A 23,759-nucleotide genomic window follows, 5' to 3' on the forward strand; every position below is an offset into this window, starting at 1 on the left:
CAATTTTTTTAGTTGGCCTATGAAATCCAAATGTCTGGGAAACAGAACAAACTGATCCCTGCCCCATCCCCAATATCCCTTCCTGATAGAATACTACACTATGTTCTTTCTGTGACCTGAGGTTTTATTGGTGAGCCCTTTTAAGTTTCTACTTCATTGTGTCATCCAAGAGTTTCATGTAATTAACCAAAGTGGTCTATTCCAGAATGTTCTCTATGATTTTCACTTGACTCACTAAGTCCAATGAATGAACAGATCTCCAGAACCTCTACTCACTCAGGACTATACATCATGTGACAAGCAACTCATTCACTCATCATCTTTGCTGCATGGGAATATCTTAGACTTTTCAGCTTAGAGTTTTTTCTAGTTCAACCAAAGGTTTAAACACCATAAAAGTATTGTTTCAAACCTTAGCTCTGCCAGATGGAAAAACATGTCATCTGGGACAAATCTTTCCACTTCATCTGTATAACTAAATGTAATATTAGACTTGGCCTCATAAAAACACAAGAAAGATTCAATAAGCAGATGTAACTAGAGTGGTTAGAAGAGTTCTTGGCACACAGTAAATTCTCAAATGTCCTGCAGAAACAAATGAGCTCCTGAAACAAACACCCATGACTAATGAAGCCATTGGTTCTACACTTCAAAAGAACCACAATGCATGTTGGCCATTGGCTTCTAGGCAGGCTGACTGACACCATTGGTCACAGCTTCGCATCCACTCAACAAGCACAAAAACTACATCAACAGCATCTAGTAGAGGTTGACATAAAGACCCATCTATGGGAATGAAGAGAAACCTGCTGGGTCTTAGTGGGTAATTCTCCCTTTATTTGTGAATGACAAGCATCTAGTCCTTTCTTCTATTTGACCATTGTTATAGTTTGAATCTAAAATGACCTGCACAGACCTATGCTTTCAATGACTGCTCCCATCTGGTAACAGTCTATTTGGGGAGACTCTGGAACCTTTATAAATGGAGTCTAGCTGGAAGAATTAGGTCACTAGGGGTAAGCTTTTGAAGGCTGTAACTCAGACTTTGCTTACTGACCCATAGCCATAATACAGATGGAGCCACCCCACCATACTTTGTCTGCTATGATATACAGAAAACCCTCTAATAGTGAGCCAAAACATAGCTTCCTTCTAAGTTGAATATGTTGGGTATTATGGACTTAGTAAAACAAAATTAACTATTAAATACAGGTGGTGGTAGAAGAGTGTTCTTATTGCTCTGACTAGACCTGACTGTGCAGTTGTAGCTAGAGTTTTCCTGCCTGGCCCACAGTCAGGACAAATCTTTGTCACCCGCCAGCCCCACAGCCGCTCAGACCCAACCAAGTAAACACAGAGACTTCTATTGGTTACAAACTGCATGGCTGTGGCAGGCTTCTTGCTAACTGTTCTTATAGCTTAAATTAATCCATTTCTATAAATCTATACCTTGCCATGTGGCTCATGGCTTACCAGCATCTTCACATGCTGTTTGTCATGACAGTGGCTGGCAGTGACCCCCTCCACCTTCCTGTTCTTTCTTTTCTCCTCTCTGTTAGTCCCACCTATACTTCCTGCCTAGCCACGGGCCAATCAGTGTTTTATTTATTGACCAATCAGAGCAATTTGACATACAGACCATCCCACATCATGCAGTTCTTACATATTTGAGACTGGTTTGTAAAAAGAATGTCAAAGAATTTGGCAATGTGGGTAGAGAATCTGACAATAAACCCTACCTAGTGATTCTGGGGGGAGTTCAGAATATCAGAATGCTTATCAAAATGCAAACATTATATAAAATTTTATATTTATAAAAATTATAAAAGTCACCCTGTGAAGGACTATTAGGAATTAACTATAGATGACCCACGTTACATTCTAGCAAAGAATTTCTCTACATCCTACACATAGCCTGAAATTTTGAGCAAGGTTGAATGAATTAAAAAGCAAAGGACGAATTAATGTGGTGAAGGAAATTCAAGACAGCTGAGCATTTAACCTTTGGCATGGCTATTGTTGGTTGAATTCAGCTGGGTTTAAAGTGAGACCAAGAGATCTTCAAGATTATACATTAGCCAAGAAAGGGGCATGGATGCATTTAAAGTCTTAGAGGAAATGCTGTGGATGTCTTTCTGTATGCTGTGAATATGTGTTGCTCTGATTGGTTGATAAATAAAGCTGTTTAGCCTATGGCAAGGCAGCTTAGAGGCAGGCAGGAAATCCAAACAAATAGACAGGAAGAGAAAGGAGAGGCAAGGCAGACACTGCTAGCTGCTGCCAGGAGAAGCAAGATGTAAAGGTATCGGTAAGCCACAAGCCACATGGCAAAGTATAGATTTACAGAAATTGGTTAATTTAAGATACAAGAGCTAGCTAGCAAAAAGCCTGCCATGGCCATAGTTTTAAAATAATATAACCCTGTGTGTGTTTATTTAGGATCAAGTGGCTGTGGCACACAGGTGGGAGAGATTCCATAGGAGTGGAGAAAATTTCTGGCTACAAAGGAAAGGAAGTTGCAGCTAAATTGGTTACCATTATTTATTTTTATTTTGTGTGAGTGTCTTCATGTATGTTTGTGAACCATGTGCATGCCTGGTGCCAACAAAGACCAGAAGAGGGAGTCTGAGCCAGATCCCTGGAGTTGGAAGTAATGGTAGCTGTGAGCTCCCTGATATGGGTGCTGGGAACCAAATCTGGTTCCTCTGCAAGAGCAGGTAAGTGGTCTTAATTACTGAGCCATCTCTGCAGCCCCTGGCCATCATTGTTAGAGATTAGTGTCATGAAAAGGGAGTTGTAGGTACCACATTTTCCTTGTCCATTTGTGTGCTGATAGAAATCTCAGCTGATCCCATCTCCTTGCTACTGTGAAGATAGCTGTAACAAACATGGCTGATATGCAAGAGTCTCTAGAGTAGAACAGGAGGTTTTTTGAACCCAGGCCCAGGAGTGATATAACTGAGTCATATGGTAGATCTATTTTTAGTTTCTGAGAATTTAAATCTCTGATTTATTGCAGGTGATGTGAATTTTATCAGAAAATTTAAAAATATTGCTTTAGAGGCAATTGGAAGCACCAGACCTATATGTAAGCATGAAATAAAATTAATGTGCCCAAACTAAACCTTTTTATACATCCTAATTATTTAAAAAGTATAAAGCACTTAAATTATTAAAACAGGTATACAGTTCATAAATATTCCTAAAATGTACATCAAAAAAAAAAAAAAAGCTTCAGGCCCATTAGCAATTGCCAATTTAAAACCTCATCATGGATTGGATATCAAGAGGAAAGAATTCATTGTAACTAATGATTGTGACTCAAACTGCTGAAACAAGTAGTAGTTGGCAGTTTTTAAACAATTATTCTTCAAAAAATTCACACATGCATACCATATATTATGATCATACCACCCTTCTTCTCTACCCCACCTCCCCTCAGACCCTCCACCTCCCAGATTTGTCCATTATAAAAAGAAGAAGAAAAGAAAAGAAAAACAGAATTTTAACATGGATAAAATGAAACCAGATCTTTATTTCTTGGCCTACGGAAACTCAACTCAATATGGATCAAAGGCCTCAACATAGCCCTGAAAGTGCCAGATGAAAATGTAAGGGGTGCCTCCCACTTACACTCACAGGAAATGATTTTCAGGACACAACCCTAGTGGTTCCACAAGGAACAAGACCAGCATTTAACAAATGGGATCTTGTGAAACTAAAAAACATCTGTACAGCAAAGGAAAGCATCAAATTGATGAAGAAGTAGCCCACAGAATCAAAGAACACCTTTGCCAACTATTCATTTGGCAGTATTCACATCTAGAATATATAACCACAACCCTAACCCTGCGCAAGCTAAACATTAAGAAAACAAACCAATAAACTGAAGAATGGGCAAGGCAAAAAATTCTTTCTTTTTTTTTTAACCTCACAGGTCTTTTATGTATATATTAAATAAATCTCTAAAAAGAAAAGAAAGGAAAAACTGTATTATTACCCTCAGCCTTGCTACTTTAATAACAATTAACTATTTATGATCAATTGTCTCACCAAAACTTATGTGATCATTTTGGTCCAGTAAAATGGGAAGAACACTAACATTTAAAGATTTAGTTAGATTTACACGTATTTCCTGAAAAGTCTTTTTAATCCATTGAGTTTGAGGCTCCCCACTTAGAGAAAAATTAGAATCCTCTTTAGACTCAAATGCCATTTGTGATTTTGACTGCTCATTATGTGTTTGTGTTGTAACAAGTACCAGGACATGTTTTTCTTATTCTTAGATACTGATTAAATTAAATGATAGCTATCTTTGAAAATATATGAGTTAAAGAGGGAAACATCAAAAATAAAAATGGCCTCTAAAAAAAGAAGGAAAAGAAAAGGAAGCGTTTTCAATGAAAGCCAAGCACAGGGCCTAGTAAACATCTTTAAAAGAAAGGCCTGAAGAGGGAGGGGCAGTGAGGAGGGGGGAGGCAGTGGGAAGGTTTAACCAGAAGGAAGGTGTGTGAAAAACCCATACTCTAACGCCCCTTCCAATACAACTAAAAAATAAAATTAGAAGGGATAATACAGCACATGTGATATCTTTAAGGGATTTTTGTTTGTCTTGTTTTGTTTTGTTCTGTTTTTGAGCAGCCTTCACACTGACTTCCATAATGGATGGACCAGTTTACTCTCCCACCTCCAGTGAATTAGGGTTCATTTTCCCAGCATCCTCAGCATTTGTTGTCCTTTAATTTTTTTATATTAGAATTCTCTTTTTTATCAATTAAATTTATTCATTTATCTTACACCCAGATTGCAGTTTCCCCTCCCTCCTCTCCTCCCATTCCCTCCTCACCATCCCCTCCCCTATGTGCACCCTCCATCCACCCCTCCTCTGTTTCTGTTCAGAAAGGGGCCGGCCTCCCACAGTGTCAACAAAGCACAGCATATTAAGCTGAGGTAGGACTAAGCTTTAGTTTCTTGATTGGAGTGAGATAAGACTTCAATGTGGTTTTAATTTGCATTTCACTGGTGGCTAAGAATGCTGAACACTTTCAAAATGTATTTATTTGTCACGTGTCCTTCTTCTGAGATCTGATTGTTCATTTACTAACTTCCTGATATGCAGTTTGGGGGAATCAGGGCATTTAGTTTCTGACGTTATTTCTATAAGACAGATGTTAATCCCTTGTTTGAAGTATAGCTAATCAAGATTTTTCTTCCATTCTGTACACTATTTATTTGCTCAGTTAATAGTTTCTTCTTCTGTGTGGACATTTTTGAATTTTCTGTGTTCCTGTCTGTCAGTCCTTTGAAGTAATTCCTGGACTGATGAGGACCCTCTACCCATAGCCTGGAGGGGGTTCCCTAAGCTCCCTTTCCTCCTTTAGCAATCCCAGCATTTCTGGTTCTTCATTCACCCATAAAGAAAAAACAAAACTATGAACTCTGCAGGGAAGTGGATTGTGTGGGGCCAATGAAGCCCTGAGTGAATATATAAGGGGTAGATGAAGACCTGGGTGAATATATAAAGAGTGGATGAAGACCTGGGTGAATATGCATTGTTGATATGCATACAGCCATGTCAAGGACCCAGTGTTTCAGATCCATATTTATTCGTCACGTGTTCTTCTTCTGAGACAAAGCCTTCCCAAATGGGTCAGGCTCAGAGGGATGATGAAACCTCTGGTCTGAGTCCAAATGTTGACAGTGAATGCATGTATGAGTGTTTACAAATGGTTGACCTGTGCATGCAAAACCAGCAACCACAGCCTCTTGCTCCCAGAGGCCTATAGCCTGAGACTGCTTACCTTACAGAGACCTACCAGAGTCTATCTAATGCCTCCCCATATGCATAGTCTGCATAATGAAGGCACTGGGTTTCCAGTTTGCTGCACAGCAACTGTTCTGCTCCATCGGAGTAAGTGCACCCCATCTCATGACAGCTTTTCTAGAGGTGTGTCTGTCCTTTCTTCATTCCCTCATCAACCTAGTCAAGTTTCCAGGACCAAGCTGTGTAGAATGTGGCAATGGGTGGAACTGGAAAATACCATATTAAATGAAGTATCTCAGGCTCAAATACTGTAAGTTCTCCATCATAGATGTATTCTAATTTCTAAAGGATATATATATTATATATATAATAAGTGTGTGATATATACATGTGTGGAGAGAGGCCAGGGAGAGACCTAGCTGGTAGAAATAGAAGTAGAATCAAGTTATTGGGCATTACAGCTCAGCCCCTGGTTTGGTTCCCTCTCTGATCCCTAGTCTACAGCTGTGTGAACAGCCGCCACCCCCAGCTCCTACCCCTCTAGACTGAGCAGCTAGGCCACGATTTGTCTTGCTGCGATGGACTGAAACCCCAAACACCTCTTAACTATGAGCCAACATACTTTGTGACCTAAGTAACTAATACAGTCACTTGCTCAATCCAAAAATAGGGAGTGACTGCTTCCCAAGTTCTGGGAGTTGTGACTAAGGGGATAAAGATTTCGACTCGGCCGCTGCCCCAAGGAAGCTCCTACCACAGTGGAAGGGGGAATCATCAATGTCAACTCCATAGAAAGACATTGGTGTCATTCCAGCCTTGGCCAAAAAAAGAAAAGGACAATTTCTGTAAAAAAGTTCATATCCCCTCTTTTAAAGATACTCAGGCATGATTTCCTTCTCGATTCTCTCTCTTGGCATCACAGAAAGTGATACACTGTTGGCACAAAGACTTTTTCTCTTGGGGGAACATCAATAATAGGGTATCATGGGACTGAGTCTGCCTGACAGTATTTATTACAGCAGTAACACTGTCAATGCACAAACTTGTTCGGTTTTGTTTATTCCTACTCTGGCCACACTGAGAGAACAAGATCATTTACCATCCTGCTTCTTCTGTCAGCCATTTTTTTTTTTCAAATATAAGGCAAAGTGTGCATTCGGTTTTGTAGGGATAGGTTTGTGCAGCTTGCATAACTTAAAAAGGAATCAAAGAAACAAGGTTACAAAGCAGCCATGTAAAGCATGATGCCCCTGGCCAAGACAGCAGGAATGAGACTGCCTGGGTGAGTGGCCAACGAGTCCTTGTTTCTCTGTTCTACAGCCAGACCCAGGCAGTACAAACTGACTACTTCTTTCTGTTTACCCCAGCTCAGATTTCATGTCCAGAAATCTCTAACAGGACTGCCACCATGACAGCCAAATTGTATCAGAGTACCTACCATTTCAGCTTGTGTGCCAACTCTCTGCGCTCAGCAAGTCTCATTTTGAGCCTCCTGGGTTTGCCTTCAGTATGACTGCAGAGGCAGGCAGGCCAACAGCACTTCTGTCCAAAGGACACAATGCTGCCCTCAACCTTCTCAACACAGAAATATTGCCATTTAAGAAGGTATTTCAGAAATAAAAGAAATCTACATTGTATCTGTTGGTTTATTTGCTTGCATTTTATTTTACTTGTAGAGCCCAGAATGTTCAAAACAAAGAAATGCTAATACCATACTTATAAAATCATAGCAAATTTTAAATGCTTAATTTTCAAAAACTATGATCCAAAGAAGGGACACACTTTTAGTATCAAATAACGAATGTGCTCTTCCAACCTTTTGACAAATGGCTCAAAAACTGCATTTGTAATATGTAGCCATAACATTAGAGTCTGGACTTGAGGACAATAGTGACAGCCTGGTTCTTCTAGCCCTATATGGAGATTCCTTGACTCACATCTATCAAACAAGCAGAAAGGAATGAGTATACAGTCTGCCAAGGTCTCTCAGCTGTAGGGACCTCTGAGGGTCTCTAGTCTGCACCAAGAACTCAAGCTGCATGTCCACATTCCCAGAGAGATGTATTAGCTTCTTATTTCTCCAGCATCCTGGCCCAGAGAAGTCTCAGAGAAACCATGGTAAGTAGCCAAGAAGCTTTTTGCATTTTCTGAGGACAAACCACCTTCCAGGGATCAAAAGGACACGTTAGGATCCTGAAAATGTCATGAAGCAGGTGAAAATGACAGGGAATCTCCTTTGATTAAAGGAAAGCCAACTATAGGGCTGATTTCCACATGAGGTACATTTAAGTCAGGGGGTGCCACTGCACATGCACAGAGGGCTGAGTAAAGAGCAAGTAATGAGGTCAAAGTGGGGATGTTGGGAAGGATCCATAGCTACAGAGTGAACCCAGAACACAGTGCAGGATATACTGTGTAACACTCCTTTGTGAAATTAAAGTATCCTAGAACTTTTCCATAAAGATGTAGGACTGTCAGACACCAGGATGAGCCTCTGTACTTAGACAAAGACCATCCATCCATAGCACAAGGGATCTTCAGAAGGAAGATGTGTTGCTCTCAGAACTAAAAGAAAGGGTTATCTTAAGGACAAAGTTCATTCAGAACTTTGAGGGGTAAAGGGCCTTAATCAATTTCTGCATTACCTGAATTCACCTGCCTTGGAGAAAACACCAACCACATTTCCTTTTCCAGTACCCGTCCTCTGTCTCTTCCTTGCCTCCTTTCTTCTACCCACTACACCTAAATCCAGAGAAGCGAGGGTGGGTGGGGAGTGGGTAGGTTGATTGATCACCTCAGTGAGGGAATTCTCCCATTCAGCATCTATTCCTCTGCAGCTCACCCTAGCCTAGCCCTAAGATTGACCAGTATCACCAGGGCAGTTCAGGAGGGAGGTTCTTAGCCATCATTGCCCCTCCTGAGTCAACTCTCTAGCTAAAGAAATAGGGAATGCCAAAAAAGAGCTGCTTAAAGTGTCTCGTGTTCAGACCTGTCTTAGCTGTGCATCTGTATCCCACACCCCACCACAGAGAACCATGGCCCTCAACACCCCTCTGGCTGATCTCTATAATAACAGCATGGGAAGCTGGTCCTGACCCTACTCCTACTAGAAAGCCTCCCAAGAGGCAGTTTAAAGAAACAATAGAACCCTGTCTGGCTAGGACTTAAAGTCAAAGCTTACAGGAAATAGAAGCAGCTATTATCTTCGAATGCTGACATTCATTTAGCTAAGGTCAACTGAGCTTCTATGATGCATTTTTGTTCCTTTTCTCATTTGGGAACAAAATAACTGGCCAAAGCCATTTAAGAGAGAAAAGGTTTAGTTTGACTCATGGTTTGGGGTTACAGCCCATCATGGTAGAGCATTCATGGCGGCAGGAGCATGCAGCAGCTGGCCTCACTGCACATGCCATCAGGAAGCATAGACAGATGGGCCTCAGCTCACTGTCTCCTGGTCAGTCTGGACCCTAGCTATGGAAGGTGCTACACACAGATAGGAGGGGCTTTCCACCTCAACAAACCTAATCTAGAAACTTCCTCAGGCACTTCCCAAAATGTGTTTTCTAGGTAACTAGATACTTTCAAGTCAACAGTATTAACCATCCCAATGTGCTAGGTACTGGATGGGTTATACAGCAGACGTTTGTTGAATTAGTGAATGACAGGTGGGAATTCTGAGTTAAGAAACAAAGATTTTATTTTATAAATCTATGTCATTTATTCCCCTTTCGTGCCAATTGATCTCTACAACTATAAAACACAACTCAAACAGACAATTGAGCCAAGCTTAAAGAGGCTTTTAAATTTTTTTCTATCATGTAACTTAAAGATCAAACCACCTCTTTCTTCATTAAGGCAAAGCCTGTTACTCAGCCTGGTGCAGAATAGGCACCTCTCAACTAAATACTGAACAAGTCAGTTGAATAGAACCAACTTAACTATGCACATTTGTCAAACCAAATGTCTCCTCAAGGACAAGCTATCCCATCAGATAATTGAAAAGCCAGTCCCAGTGGAATTGCAAACAAAGACAGTGTTCAGAAACACCTCTACAGAAACAAAGTTCTAGAAGGGAGATTGTGCAGGGTCATGAAGCAGACACTCAGAATGGTCTTGACATCTGCTGCATCTCCTTTTCTCCCAGGCTGGGATGGAGGAGGGTACCACTCCAGAGAGAGACTGTCATCAAGAAAAGCAGAAAAGCTGGCTCTGTTGCATTTCTAAAGCCCCATGGACTCAACTTCTTCCACTGACTAAGCAAGCAACCACCTCAACAGAAATGAGCTGACCCTGACACAGAATCACTGGTGCAAATATACAGGAGAGAGAGAGCCGTGTGCTGTTGGTGGAAAAACACCCAGAGTCCTGATAGAAGAAAGAGTACCCTGAAGCAGAAATAAAAATAGTGTGGGTGTCCTATGCCCATCAGAGTTTAGACATTGAACACTGAATATGAAAACATGATAACCCAGTGCAAATGAAGCTTGTCAAGTTCAATATCTTGACTGTGGGTCTCTTGATCTGAAAATCTATCATGAAGGAGTAATCGGCTAGGGTTGTAGCTCACTGGTAGTGTGCATACCTAGTATCAGTGAATACTTGGCTTTGATTCTGAACACAGAGAAGGAGAACAGCTATAAACTTACCCAATAGACATAGTTCATAATGACGGGACAGGCAAGGAAGAACGAGCTTAGAGAAAGAGAAGGGAAACTAAAGCCACAGCGTAGTCCATGGCCATGGCAGTCTTGTACCCAGCCAACCAGTGTTGTCAGTTCCCTACCTAGAGCTCCATCCTCTCTTTAGCAGTGACTTTCCAGAGCTCTTGGCTCTGCCCTCTAAGTGATCCTTCCTTTTCCATTAAGGAAGCTCTTGTTTATAAACTGAGTAGTTTCCCTACCTGCCTTCTGCCCGGAGAACATGGGAAATCTAAAAACTTACTTCCCTTTTGTACCTTTGCTTTCTCATTAAATTCAGTCTGGTATGATTCCTTTAAAAACTGTGTGCACCTCTTAGAATAGTCTCAGAGCTATGGGACCTCAGAGTTCCCAGGACTGGAGGAGCAAGTTTCCAAAAGTCTAGAGTCTTCTATTAGAAGTCTCTTAGCTGCACTTCTGATGCATTCTATTGTTAGAGCAGGCACAAGTATGCACAGATTTGAGAAGGAGCATAGACCTCAATTCCCAATGGAGACATGTTGAATGAAGGATGAGAAGTCTCACAATTGATGGCATTTATTGCCAATGTAGTCAGCTGAAGTTGTTGGAATGAAAAGACTTCTTGAATAGTTTATGAAAAGTGGAAAGTTCATAATCAGTCATCTGAAGAGATATGAGAGCAAATCTAAAGACTCAAAAGGTCAAAACAAATCTTCATCTCACAGACATGAGAATCACAATGGAGGAGGATAGTGTTTCCAAGAAACAAAAGCTATAAGAAATAGGAGCCAAACGGTGTACAATCATGAGAATAGAGGAGGGCCTGGGTGGAAAGGAAGCGAGGAAGGAGTGAGAGTCACACAGAGACAAACAAATGGCTTTTAGCCAGTTGTCCGTGTACATGGCTCTACACAGGGAAAATTTCACTCTACCAATCCTAGAGAAACAACGTTTTTTCTAAAAGTTAAGTGACTAACTGAAAGAAATAAAACCCTTCCTGTTGTGTTAGTTACATTGCATTGCTGTGATAATACCAAACAGAAACAATCTAGGGAAGATAGATGGCTTTGGCTCACAGATCTCTGTCTTCCATGGCCGTGAGGATGTGGCCAAGTTCACAACAGCAGGAGATTCCTCACATCACTGTGGTCCAAAAGAAGAAAGCAGCCAGAACCAGGGGCGAGGCTGACCTTCAAAAGCTCAACCTAGTTCCCTACTTCTTCCAGGAAGACTCCACATCCCCCAGTCTCCCAAGTCCCACCTCCCAAATAGTGCCACCAGTTAGAGAATGTGTGACAAGAGCATGACCCTGGAGAGGTCTTTTTAAACACAACACCTATGTTACAAGCACCACATTGTAAACTGGGCAGCCTGTGTTCCAATCTCTCTGCTTTCTGATATAGGTGAGATCACAAGAAAGGAGTAAATTATCCAAGGTAAGCCAAAGGTTTTCTCACACCAATGACCCACAGAACACAAGTGTTCTTTGAATACATAGCGAATCTGCCTCCTTCTAGAACCTACTGGAAGACTTCCAGGTCATCTTAGTGCATGCTCTTCAGTCAGCTAATAAGATTTTTTGCTAAAATGTTTCTTAAGCCATGCATACATTTTACCCCTTTACAATACATCACTCATAAGGCTGAATATATCACAAAAAATGCATTGCACTGTGTTTACAGGAGCACTGAGGACTTCAAAACTGTTTCCACTAGACCAAGAGGACAAATAGTCTAAAATGTGGTGCTGTGTGTTGGAGAGTCAAATATGTTTTTATTCTCTTGTTACTCTGGAAGTATGTCAACTACCATCTCTCATAGATTGCCACAGGGGAGGGAAGGATAGATGGAAAATACATGCAACATGAACACACATGCCAAGGAGCATGTTAGAAATGACATTTACAAAGAAATTAATGGTAGATGTTCTATAGGGAGACTTCTTTTCTGCTTTTACCTATTCTCAGTTTTATGCAATGGAAATTTGTTGTGCAAAAATAGACGAAAATCCCTGATTGACAGATTTTTCTCCCTCAACCTTTTCGTCAAACATGTTTAAAGCCACAGAAGGAATGGTGGGAAGACACATGTGAGCAGCAGCTGTAGGCAACTGACACCCAAGAAGTCCACAATACGGACGTGCAGCTGTCAAAGGCTCTGACACCACTAGCTGGCTCTTACATTTCCTAATTCAAGTATCTGGTAAGCACTGAGCTTCCTTATGACAAGACCCATGTGCTGCCTTCCACTGGCTTTACTGCAATAGGCATTACAGAATTCTACTGCTCTTTAAAAGCAGATCTACAACCATCTTAAGCTCCCACAGTCCACCCTCATAGCTTCAGTTAAAACAGGGGCACTGTGCTCTCAGACTCAAAGTCAATGCTGAGTTTCTTCTCTGCTATCTGCCTTAAGACCATGGTCAGCATATTGCTTTCTGACCCAAGCTGAGAAAATCATGTCTTCTCTGGCTAAAACTCTCCGATTTTCCCTACTGACGTGTTATCTGGCACCCCAAAGTAATATCAGTGTGGGGTCTTTGGTGACCTGGCACCAACACTGAAGTTCAGGAATATATCAAGTACAGAGTCGTACGACTGGTAGGAGCTGATTCTATTGGTCTTTGGGTAAGCAAATACGCTATTCAACTTCCTTCTCACTCTAAAACGTATATCAAAGCATCACCTATTTCACAAGGGCACAAGGACCTATAAACCCATTGGTCCAAGAAAACCCTAAAAATGGCAGAATAAGCATTTCTTCTGAAGGACCACTAAAGCAGAACATCAAACATATTCAATTACAGCTACGTTCCATGATACGTACAAATAAGCAATAATCTTGAAGTGAATTTCTTATAATTTGGCCCTAAGTTCTTTCTGGTTACAAGTCATTTTATAATTGACTGTAGTTTCTTAATGATTATTATACATATGCAGGAATTCTTGGGAAGTGGGAGGAAAAAATCTAGCCTACAAATTGTTTTCAAATATAATGAAATTTTTATGAAGACTGAACTTAATAATGAATGGAGTCAGCATGTTATGTTTGGTAGACAACTTTGATTTTGCACTTTTCTGTTCATCTCTTGGAACCAACGCGGTTTTTCAGGATTCACATATTTCTGTCAGCTCCAGAAAAATCATTTCACTCCCAGATATTACACTAATTAAGACTGGTGGATAAGCTACTAGATGTCCCAAGAGTGGCCCCAGAGATGCAGCAGAACATCATTCCATGGGGATCTTAGACCTCACTCCACACCTACTAAACTGGAATTTCTGGCTCTGTAGCCCATAATTTCACATTTTAATATGTTTTTTAGATCTCCAGGAGATGGTTTGCATAGAAACAATTGAGAACCAATAATCTGAGCCCCTAAAACAGACGTTAAGGAGGCCTGAAAGAAGTTCACGGGAATTTTGGGTCCCAGTCTCACCCTGCAATCCTAACTGGTTGAGGGCAAAGATGAGGGCAAGGGACCCAAGGCGACTCCGGCACCTTGATGAATTGTGAATTTCATCTTTTGTAGAGGTAGCAAAGCCATCTCATGCTGCATTCGGCTCCCAGATGAGTTGAGTTCCTTTTTTTTTTCCACTGGGAATGAATAATTTATAATTCCATTGCGTTAAAACCAAAATAATAAGCCTGTCTGTTGAAGCAGTGCTGAGGTCCAAGCTCTGAGGACATACTCATAAATCCTTAAGTGCTTTTCTAACTAAATGAAGACTATTTATGAAGTGGGTTTGGAGAAGCATGAGAAGTGTGATCTAAAGATTGTTTGCACTAGAATTTTTCAAGACTTGGGAAAATGCAGATTCCTGGGTGTTGCTTCCAAACAACTTTGAAAACCAAAATGTGAGTAAGCAGGGGCCAAAAGGGGCACTTTTAATAAGAGCCCAGCTGACTCCAGTATAAACACAAACACGAGAAGTACAGGTTCAAGTGTTGGTGGACAGCTCTGCCTTTGGTGCACCTTAGCTGAGCCCTGAAAATGGATTTCCACCTTGAGTGACCATCTTTCTGCACTGGAAACCAAACCTATCCTCCAGGCCACAAATGCAACCAAAGGGGGGCAGCCATTCCTGCTCCCTTCCAGAACATTCTGAAGGGACAGCTAATCGTACAGAGGCAGGATCTGATGATGGTTAATATTGCCAACTTGATAGGATCCAGAATCAGTCACCCAGGACACAACCACTAGGCCTACATGTAAAGAATGATCTTACTTGGGTTAACTCAAGTGGGAAAAAAAAAAACAGTTTTTTGCACCATTTCATGGACTGCAGTCCTCTAATGAATAAAAAGGGAGAAGTGAGCTGAGGCCATAGCTTCCACTTCCCTGTTTCCTGATTGCAGATGCAACAAACCAGCTGCTTCCAACTCCTGCAGCCTTGACATCTCCATCATAGTGGACTGTATCTTCAAACTGTCAGCAACATAAACCTTACTTTCCCTTCAGGGGCTTTTTCTGTGTCATTTTGTCACTGCAATGAGACAAACGTAACTAATACACTTCAGGCAAAGTGCTCAAATGCCCTGTGGAGCATCATACTCCATTCCCAAGAAACATTTCCAAGATCCTTCCAAACACTCTAGGCCACCGTCATGCTCGGACTCTAGAGTTCGGTTGCTGACTAAGTTCACTTCGCATCAGATAACTTCTACAAGTGAAGTAATTTTTTCCTCCTTGATCAACTTCTCAGTCACAAATGACCAGAAAGTTGCTGTGAGGGTTTATCCTTCCTATGCAGGAGCTTAATGGACCCAGAGGCTTGATTTATTTTGAAAGACTGCATGCTATCTTTTATAGGGCAGGCACTATGGGAGCCACTGACTATTGTCCCTGAAGACAAGTGTCTTGCTACAAAATCCTAAGATATTCTTTGAGCCTATTGGTGTCACCATATTAAAAGCCACACCTTTTGGCACTTGGATGCAGATGGGGCAAAGAAGCTCTATAAGGAAGAGAGAAGAGAACCCACCCAATACTATCTCCTTTGCAGCCACAAGGAAGTATCTGGCTTTAGGTCATCTCCTAGAACTGACCCATTCCTAGAACACATTGTGGTATTCATTCTAAGCATGGAAGAAAGAAAATATCTCTTAGAGTCTGCTTGTCTCTCCACAAAACTGTTTGCAAAATACACAAAACTTAAAGGCTTCACTGAAGAAAGCTTCAGTGAAACTTCATCAGCCAGCCAACAGCTAAGACCTCTGGCAACTGCAAAGCCAGGCGGCACACTCAGAGACCAGTGGCAGCCATGTAGGAAGGCCCTCCACTCCCTCCCAGAACTGCTCAGTCCTAAATTTCTTTCCATGAGATCTCTGTCTCCTCTAGTTTACTTTCCCACTTTGGATGGATACAGAAAAAGAATCCTCTATGTAAAAGTAAAACAGAGCAAAAATGGTGCTGAGAGTGTCAGCCACCATAGTGCTCAAGAGCAATGGAAGCCTTTTGATAGCTTTGGGTGGGTGTAGGAAGTATGGGTCTGGAAAGGCAGGAGATTACTCTCATACTTGGAAAGGGAGAACAGTTCCTCTTGACTCAAGGTAACCAGTTATCCCACTCTACTTTACAGAAACCTCTTAGACTGTAAACCAAAATAATATAGGCTGGACTTTGTCAAATCTACCCACTGTTAACAAGAAAGTAAACACTCATCACAAATGAACACTCCTACATTTTAGTTATTACTTCTGATTTAATTTCCAATTATTAGACAATAAGTATAACTTCTGCTCTAAAGACCAGGCAATGAAGATGGAGCCCTAGATAAACCCAAGCCTCCAAGGGTTTGTAGAAACAAAGGGACAATCACTGTCTACCTCTCCCAATATACACCCCAGTGAACTAAGGATACTGTCTTTCTGAGGCCTGTGTTGAGTTGAACCACCCCACATCAAAGAGTCGAACTCAAGCAGTTGATGTGGGCACACATCCAGCTCCTGCATTAGATATCGTAAGTAGTGCTTCTAGAATACATGTCCCATCCATCCAGATGAGCTGTAATATGCAGAACAATACCCAAAGAGGCTGTGCTTCCTTTTCCCTTCTTGGAAGGATCCTTAACTACTTACTATGACTATCTCAGATGCCACCTTGTCCTATCTGACTCTAACTGTCAACCTGATACAGCCTAACACCTCCTGAGAAGGGAATTTCAGTTAAAGGATTGCTCAGGCCACCGTTGACCTATGACTTATCTGTGGAGCATTGTCTTGATCATTAATTAATACAGGAGGGAACAGCCCACAGTGGGCAACACCATTCCTTGGGCAGCTGGTCCCTGGCTATATAAGAAAGCAAGCTGAACATGAGTCTGTGAGTGCACTACTAAGCAGCACTCCTTTATGATTTCTGCTTCAAGTTCCTGCTTGCGTTCTTGCCCCGTTTTCCTCCAGGACAGACTATAACCTGCATGCTAAAATAAACAATGCTTCCCTTAAGTTGTTTAGAGTCAAGGTGTTTGTCACAGCAATAGAATGAAACTGAAATTCATCTCCCCTGTCGAATAGTGTGCCATGTTTTCAAAACAGTTTATCCTTTTGTCATTCCTCCTGTTCCACATGGTCTGAACAAAGCCACCAACTACAGTGGAGGTGACATGAGAGGAAGGCTGAGAGCAATGGAGTAGAGATTGAGTCAGGGACACTATTCTGAGCGTTTATCTTATGGCCAGTATTCCATAGACCTCATCTTATTTTTATCTTATGTTTTCTGAGCTCACTAGACTTGACAGACTCTATGATCTCCATTTTACATGAGGAAAGTGGAGTTCAGGAAATTGAATAACCCATCCAAGGTTGTGTAGTTAGAATGAGATGTGGCTGAACTTGAATCCAGGCCCAGCTCCCTCAAGGCTATGTTTTTCTCCACTCAGGAGCCCAGCCCTATGAAGTGTATAAAATTATGATTCAAAAAACATTTTGTAAAGAAAATTTATAATCTCTAAGATGCTGTGGGATGTTCTGTATGTCTGTGGGAGCCCTTCTTGGGTTCTTTGTGGCGTTACCAGCAGGTCGTATAGAGGATGATTAGGCATGGCTGAGTGCAGGTGTTGAGATGGTCTGCACTTGCTGTGCTGGGGATGGTCTGTATGTCAGTTGTTCTGATTGGTTAATAAATAAAACTGATCGGCGTGGCTAGCAGGAAAATAGGCGGGACTAGCAGAGAGGAGAAATAAAAGGACGAAAGCAGAAGGAGACGCTGCAGCCGCCGCAATGACAGAGACGCTGCAGCCCCCATGACAAGACACTGCCCCGCCATGACCAGAACACTGCAGCCGCCGCCATACCAGCAGCATGTGAAGATGCGGTAAGCACAGCACGTGAAGGTATAGATTTATAGAAATGGATTAATTAAGCTATAACAAGTTACAAAAGCCTGCACGCATACAGTTTGTAAGCTATATAATTCTTGTTTACTTTTGGTCTGAGCGCTGTGGATGGCGTTGCAGAGATTTGTCCTGAATGTCAAGCAGAAAAATAAGCTACACTAAATTGTTAGAAAATAAAATTGAAATTCTACTAAAGTTTAAGTATGTATGCCCTTCAGCCTTAAATGAGATATCTTTATCAAACCCCTTCCTTCCCTCAAGGTTCAGGAGGAGGTTGAAGAAGATATAGAAAGATTTCAAGAGCCAGGGGTGGTAGATGACCCCAAGGAAAGAGTATTCTAGACACAAGAGAACTGATGCACATAACCATGGAGACTGTGGTGGTAATCTAGTTGTACTGAATGTATTGATTGTATGTTAATAAATAAAGTTGCCGGGGGTAGAGCTATTAGAGCCATAGCAAGAGTGTAGCGGTAGTGCACACGCTTTAATCCATAGATCTCTGTGTGTTCAGGATACAGCCAGCATGGAGACATATGCCTTTAAGACTAGGGGCGTACATTCAGACAGTGACAAGGCAGTCACGTGTTTGGGTTTAAACAATGAGAAGCAGAACAAAATACTATAAAAAGAGAACAGACAGATATAGCTCTTTTCGGAAGCTGGGACCCCACAGGAGGAAGGGTGAGATTTTAGCTCTGAGCTCTGACCTCTCAGCTTTCTCTTTTACATTGTTTCTGTGTTTCTTATTTAATAAGACTGTTGGATACATCTACAGAGACTGTTATAGCATGTATAAGATCTGTGCAAGACTAAATCAGACAAAATTCCAGCACTGAGAAGGGGAAGTAGACACAAAGTCCCACCATTAATCAAGAAGCTGTTTATAGTTGATACCTGCTAGGAAAGGGAAAATCACTTTCCTCCATAGCATACAATTGCAATTTTTAAAGTGAATTATAAGGACTTTGAACCATTTTACTTAAATTTTCTGACTTGTAACCCACCTTTCCTTGTTTGCATCTGTATAAAATTTATGGGCTCCAGATATGGGTGTTTCCCAAACAATGCAAGGCAGAATCCTATCAGCTCTCTTTATAAGTGAATTCTGTTGCTTTTGGGATATTTGCTATTAATCTCTCCCAAAAAAAATTATTGCAAGCTCTTTGCCAAAGTTCACTAATTTCTGCCCATAATTTGTCAATTTCATCCTTAGTTAAAGGTACTAAAATTTTTGCTTGGTCTAGTCCTGCTAATTGATGAGGTCTCAATTTTCCTTTTAAAATCAAGTCAGAGATCTTTTCCACATAAATTTTTAATTTTTTATACTGCTTATTTTGTAGAAATATTCATTCCAATATAATATTTTCCCTCTGCATAAAAATTCCTGTAGGAGAATGCCTAGAGGGTAAAATAACCAAAATGCAATCAAGCTTTGGATCCACACAATCCATATGTCCTTCCTGTACTTTCTTTTCCACCAAGGCCAATTCTCTCTCAGCTTCAACTGATAATTCTTTTGGACTATTTAAGTCCTTGTCACCTTCTAAGGTTTTGAACAAATTAATCAGTTCATCATTTTTTACCCCAACAACAGTTAATAAAAGGTAAATGTCTCCAAATAACCTTTGAAAGTCATTAAGAGTCTGTAATCAATCTCTCCTAATTTGCACCTTTGGGGTCTAATTTTTATAGACCTATTTTATATCCTAAATAATTAATAGAATCTCCTCTTTGTATCTTTTCAGGAGCAATTTGTAATCCCCAACAAGGCAAAATTTTCTTTATTTCTTCAAACATTCTTTCTACATTATCTGCATTGAATCAGCTAGTAAAATATTGTCAATGTAATAATAAATTATAGATTTAGGAAATGTGATGGAAGCCTCAGAATTTCATAAAAATCATCATGTCATTAGTAAAGGTTTCAAAAAAGGCTGTTTCTATAACCTGTCAACAAGCCAAGGAAATTATAAGGAAATGTCCTACTTGTTCTTTTTGCAGTCAGACTCTGCTACCAGCAGGATGTAACCCAAAGGGTACTCAGAGGAATGAAATCTGGCAGATGGACATGTTTCACTTTGCAGAATTTGGAAAATTGAAATATGTACACCACACCATTGATACTTACTCAGTATTTCAATGGGAGACTGCTCTGAGTTCTGAAATAGCTGATTCGGTAATCATGCATTTGCTAGAAGCTATGGTCATCATGGGTATGCCTGCACAAATTAAAACTGACAATGCTCCAGTATATGTCTCTGGTAAAGGGAAACAGTTTTTTGCTTATTACAATATAGAGCATATTACAGGAATAACACATAATCCTACAGGACAAACAGTTATAGAAAGATCAAATCAAACTCTAAAGAATATGCTAAATAAACAGAAAGGGGTAACAAAAAACCCCAGAAATAGACTGCATAATGCTCTATTAACTTTGAATTTTCTCAGTGTTAATGAGAAAGGAAGAACAGCTGAGAAGAGACATTGGATAATAGAAAAAACAACAGAAATAAATCAGCCTATATACTTTAAAGATGTGCTGACTTCAGAATGGAAACCAGGATATGTGTTATGTTTGGGACAGGGTTTTGCTTTTGTTTCTGCAGGAGAAGAAAAGCTATGGATACCATCAAAATTGATAAAGGTTCAATTTGAACAAGAGAAACCTCTTAATTAGAAGAGGTGATAGTTCATCAACCAGCATGAACATCCAATTTAAACTAACTTATACCACTAACAAATGCTTTTCATTTAATCAGATATAACTTGCCAAAAAGAACCTCCCCAAAGTTAGTCTTAGGGAAAGGTTTTTGTTTTTGTCTTTTAGGAGAATGAAGGCTAAGGAATCTGAAGAACACTGAACAAATGAGACATCTGAAGAAAAAGGACAAATCATCTAGAAAAATGTCCCAAGAAAAGGAGTAAGTTGGCCTATTGGTATATCACATACACAATTTCTTGCTAAATGTTTGTTTCTGCTCTTCTCTACAGACACTTATCACAAATGGTCTTTGTTGCAGTCCCAGTTCAATTAAAAATTAAAGCTGGTTTTGGAGTTGGAGAATGGCTCTCTCCTTCTCTAAACCCAAGCACATTTGTTAAAATAAAAATGTAAAATCTCTGCATCATGTTAGAAGAAGAGTCATCTGATATGGGACAGAAGAAAACCAAAAATAAAGGGACTACTCTATTGCCACTAATCTCAATTCTTTGGCTCTAAGAATTTTTGATTCTTTAAACTCCCCTTAAGGTATGAATTTTATATCAAAACTTTGTTTTTGTTTTTATTTTTTTGTTTTTTTTCGAGACAGGGTTTCTCTGTGTAGTTTTGGTGCCTGTCCTGGATCTTGCTCTGTAGACCAGGTTGGCCTTGAACTCATAGAGATCCACCTGGCTCTGCCTCCCAAGTGCTGGGATTAAAGGCATGTGCCACCACCACCTGGCTTATATCAAAATTTATGATATATACATATATATATATATATATATATCACTCTTGTTATGATATTAATGGTCATATAGAATACTAACTAATTATAGAAAAAAGGCTTCATTTAGCTGCCTATACATGTTTTTTGTGTTGGAGTCTCTATTAGTTTTCTGCAGGGGATCATGACCAGGCCTAACAGCGAATCTGAAGTCTCCAGAAAGATGATGGAACCTCACAATGATGATTCCACATGGACAATAATAATACCACTAAGCTGACAAACATCACCCAAAGATCAGCTTTGGACTACAAACTGCTCAGGCAATTTCAAGATGGCTAGCTGAGATGATCCAATCTCACAGACTATGCAAGCGAGGACTTGAGATAAGCCCTGCACTTTTGCATTCTGCAGAGACTGGACAACAAATGATACAGCTACCACTACAGGACTTGAAAATTAACTAAAAAAATTCTTTTCAAGACCCCTAAAGACGCCTTCAGCCACAAACAGCAGGAAGCAATTTAAAAACACGACATCCACATTCCCAAGAGGTAGTCCAGGCAGTTTATGGTCTTTCAGTGGGTTTGGGGTTTGGGATAGTTGTCATTGTTTAGGATGGTTGGTTACAAGTTGTTATTGTTTTTGGTCAGAAAAGATGCTAAACAAAGGAAATTAGATTTAAGATTCTTGTTTAAAAAAAGAAAAGAAAAGAAACAAAAGAAAAAAGAAGATATTGATAAGAGGTAGATTATTGAATCTACTCTGAAAAAATGATATAGAAATGATAGAGTAAAGGATAGATTATTGAATCTACTCTGAAAAGAAAAAAGAGAAGATATAGATATGATATAGATTAAAAGGTAGATTATTGAGTCTACTTTTAAAAGACAACTACTAGTTTTAAATACTTTACATTGGATTAGATTTTTATATATTGTATACAAATTATATATATTGAGATTGATATTGTTAGAAAATGCTGTACATATATTCCTAATCTTGTTCAGGATATTGTACCTATATACATTTAACAATGTAATGCAATTTGCCAATCCTTGAATGTTATTATTACCAATTATTAGGATATAAAGAAATGAAAGTTAGTAGTTAGACATTACAATCAAACTTGTAGTCATATTAGGTATGTTTTCAAGGTCAAGCAGAGATTAAATTTTAGATAGACAGGTCATCTTCAAACCCTTCAGAGATCTACAGAATATGGCATTTAAAATGTTTTAATAACAGAATTTTTTTCTTTTTTTTTTTATGACTATGAGACATGTCTGCTCCTGGCAGCACCAATCTATTTCAGAGAAGATATGGGCACTGAAGAAACTGCATATGAGTTAACTTTCATTGCGGCAAAAGTTAGCTGCAGAGTTGGTGAGGAAAGATTGGCTGGTGGCTTTCCCTATTTCCCTGATCTAAGGCTTTTACCCCTATATTTTGCTCTGTGTTTTTTATTTAATAAGACCATTTTAGAAATTCAGCTACAGGGACCAAACACCAGTGAAAACAGATGGCCCAGGTGATCTAGTAGTTCAAAATGCTCTGTTACAGTGTCCTCAAAATTCTGCATCCAGAACAACTTCAAGGCTACTACCTGAGATGATACAGCCTCACAGAATACTCCAGTCAGGACTTGACCATAATCCTAAATTTTCTAAGGGTCCCCCAAAGATAGCAACACCCACAAACAACATGAAGCAGTCTAGAGAACTATACCCACGTTCCCAAAAGAAGGTTTAAGTATATTTATTATCATTTAAGGGGAGTTGGTTACAAGTTGTTATTGGTAATGGTCATGAAAAAAGGTAAATGAAGGAGATTAGATTCAAGGATCTCTGAAAAGAAAAAGGGGGATATATAAATGATAGGATAAAAAGGTAGATTATTGAATCTACTTTTAAACCAAAAGAGCAACTATTAGTCTTAAATGTTTTACATTGGTATGGTTTTGTATATTGATACAAATTTAAAGTTAATTTTGTTATACTGTAAGTATGTTTCTACTCTTGTTTAGGATATTATATTTATGCGGCTCATTTAAAAGGTAAGATATAATGAAAAATATAGTTAATAGACATCTATAATAGTTAAACTTATAGTCATGTTAGGTGTTTTTCAAGGTCATAAACAGATATATTTAGATAGATAGATGGTCTTCAAAGACTCTAAAGATTTACTGAATATAGCAATTAATAATTTCATAACATATTTTTTTATGACAATGAGACATGTCTGCTCCTGGCAGCACCAGTCTACTTCAGAGAAGATGATGGGCATCGAAGAAACTCCACATGGAGTTACTTTCTATGTGGCAAAAGTTAGCCACTAGGCAAGAAACTGTCTTTGTCTCAACTGTTGATGTCCAAATTGGACCAGCAGAACACAAAATAAAATGATTGCCAAACTTTGCCATGATAAAACAGGACAGTCTTTCAAAATTTATGCTTCACAGAAAAGTCTGTGAGATATTCTAGGCCTGCATGCTGAAGATGGATGCCTTACTGTTGCAGAGGAATCTTGGGTGACTGTTCAGGCATCCTGATGTCCCTGTC

The sequence above is a fragment of the Peromyscus leucopus genome, chromosome 1 (assembly GCF_004664715.2).
Source record: "Peromyscus leucopus breed LL Stock chromosome 1, UCI_PerLeu_2.1, whole genome shotgun sequence".
In the NCBI taxonomy this organism is placed as follows: Eukaryota; Metazoa; Chordata; class Mammalia; order Rodentia; family Cricetidae; genus Peromyscus; species Peromyscus leucopus.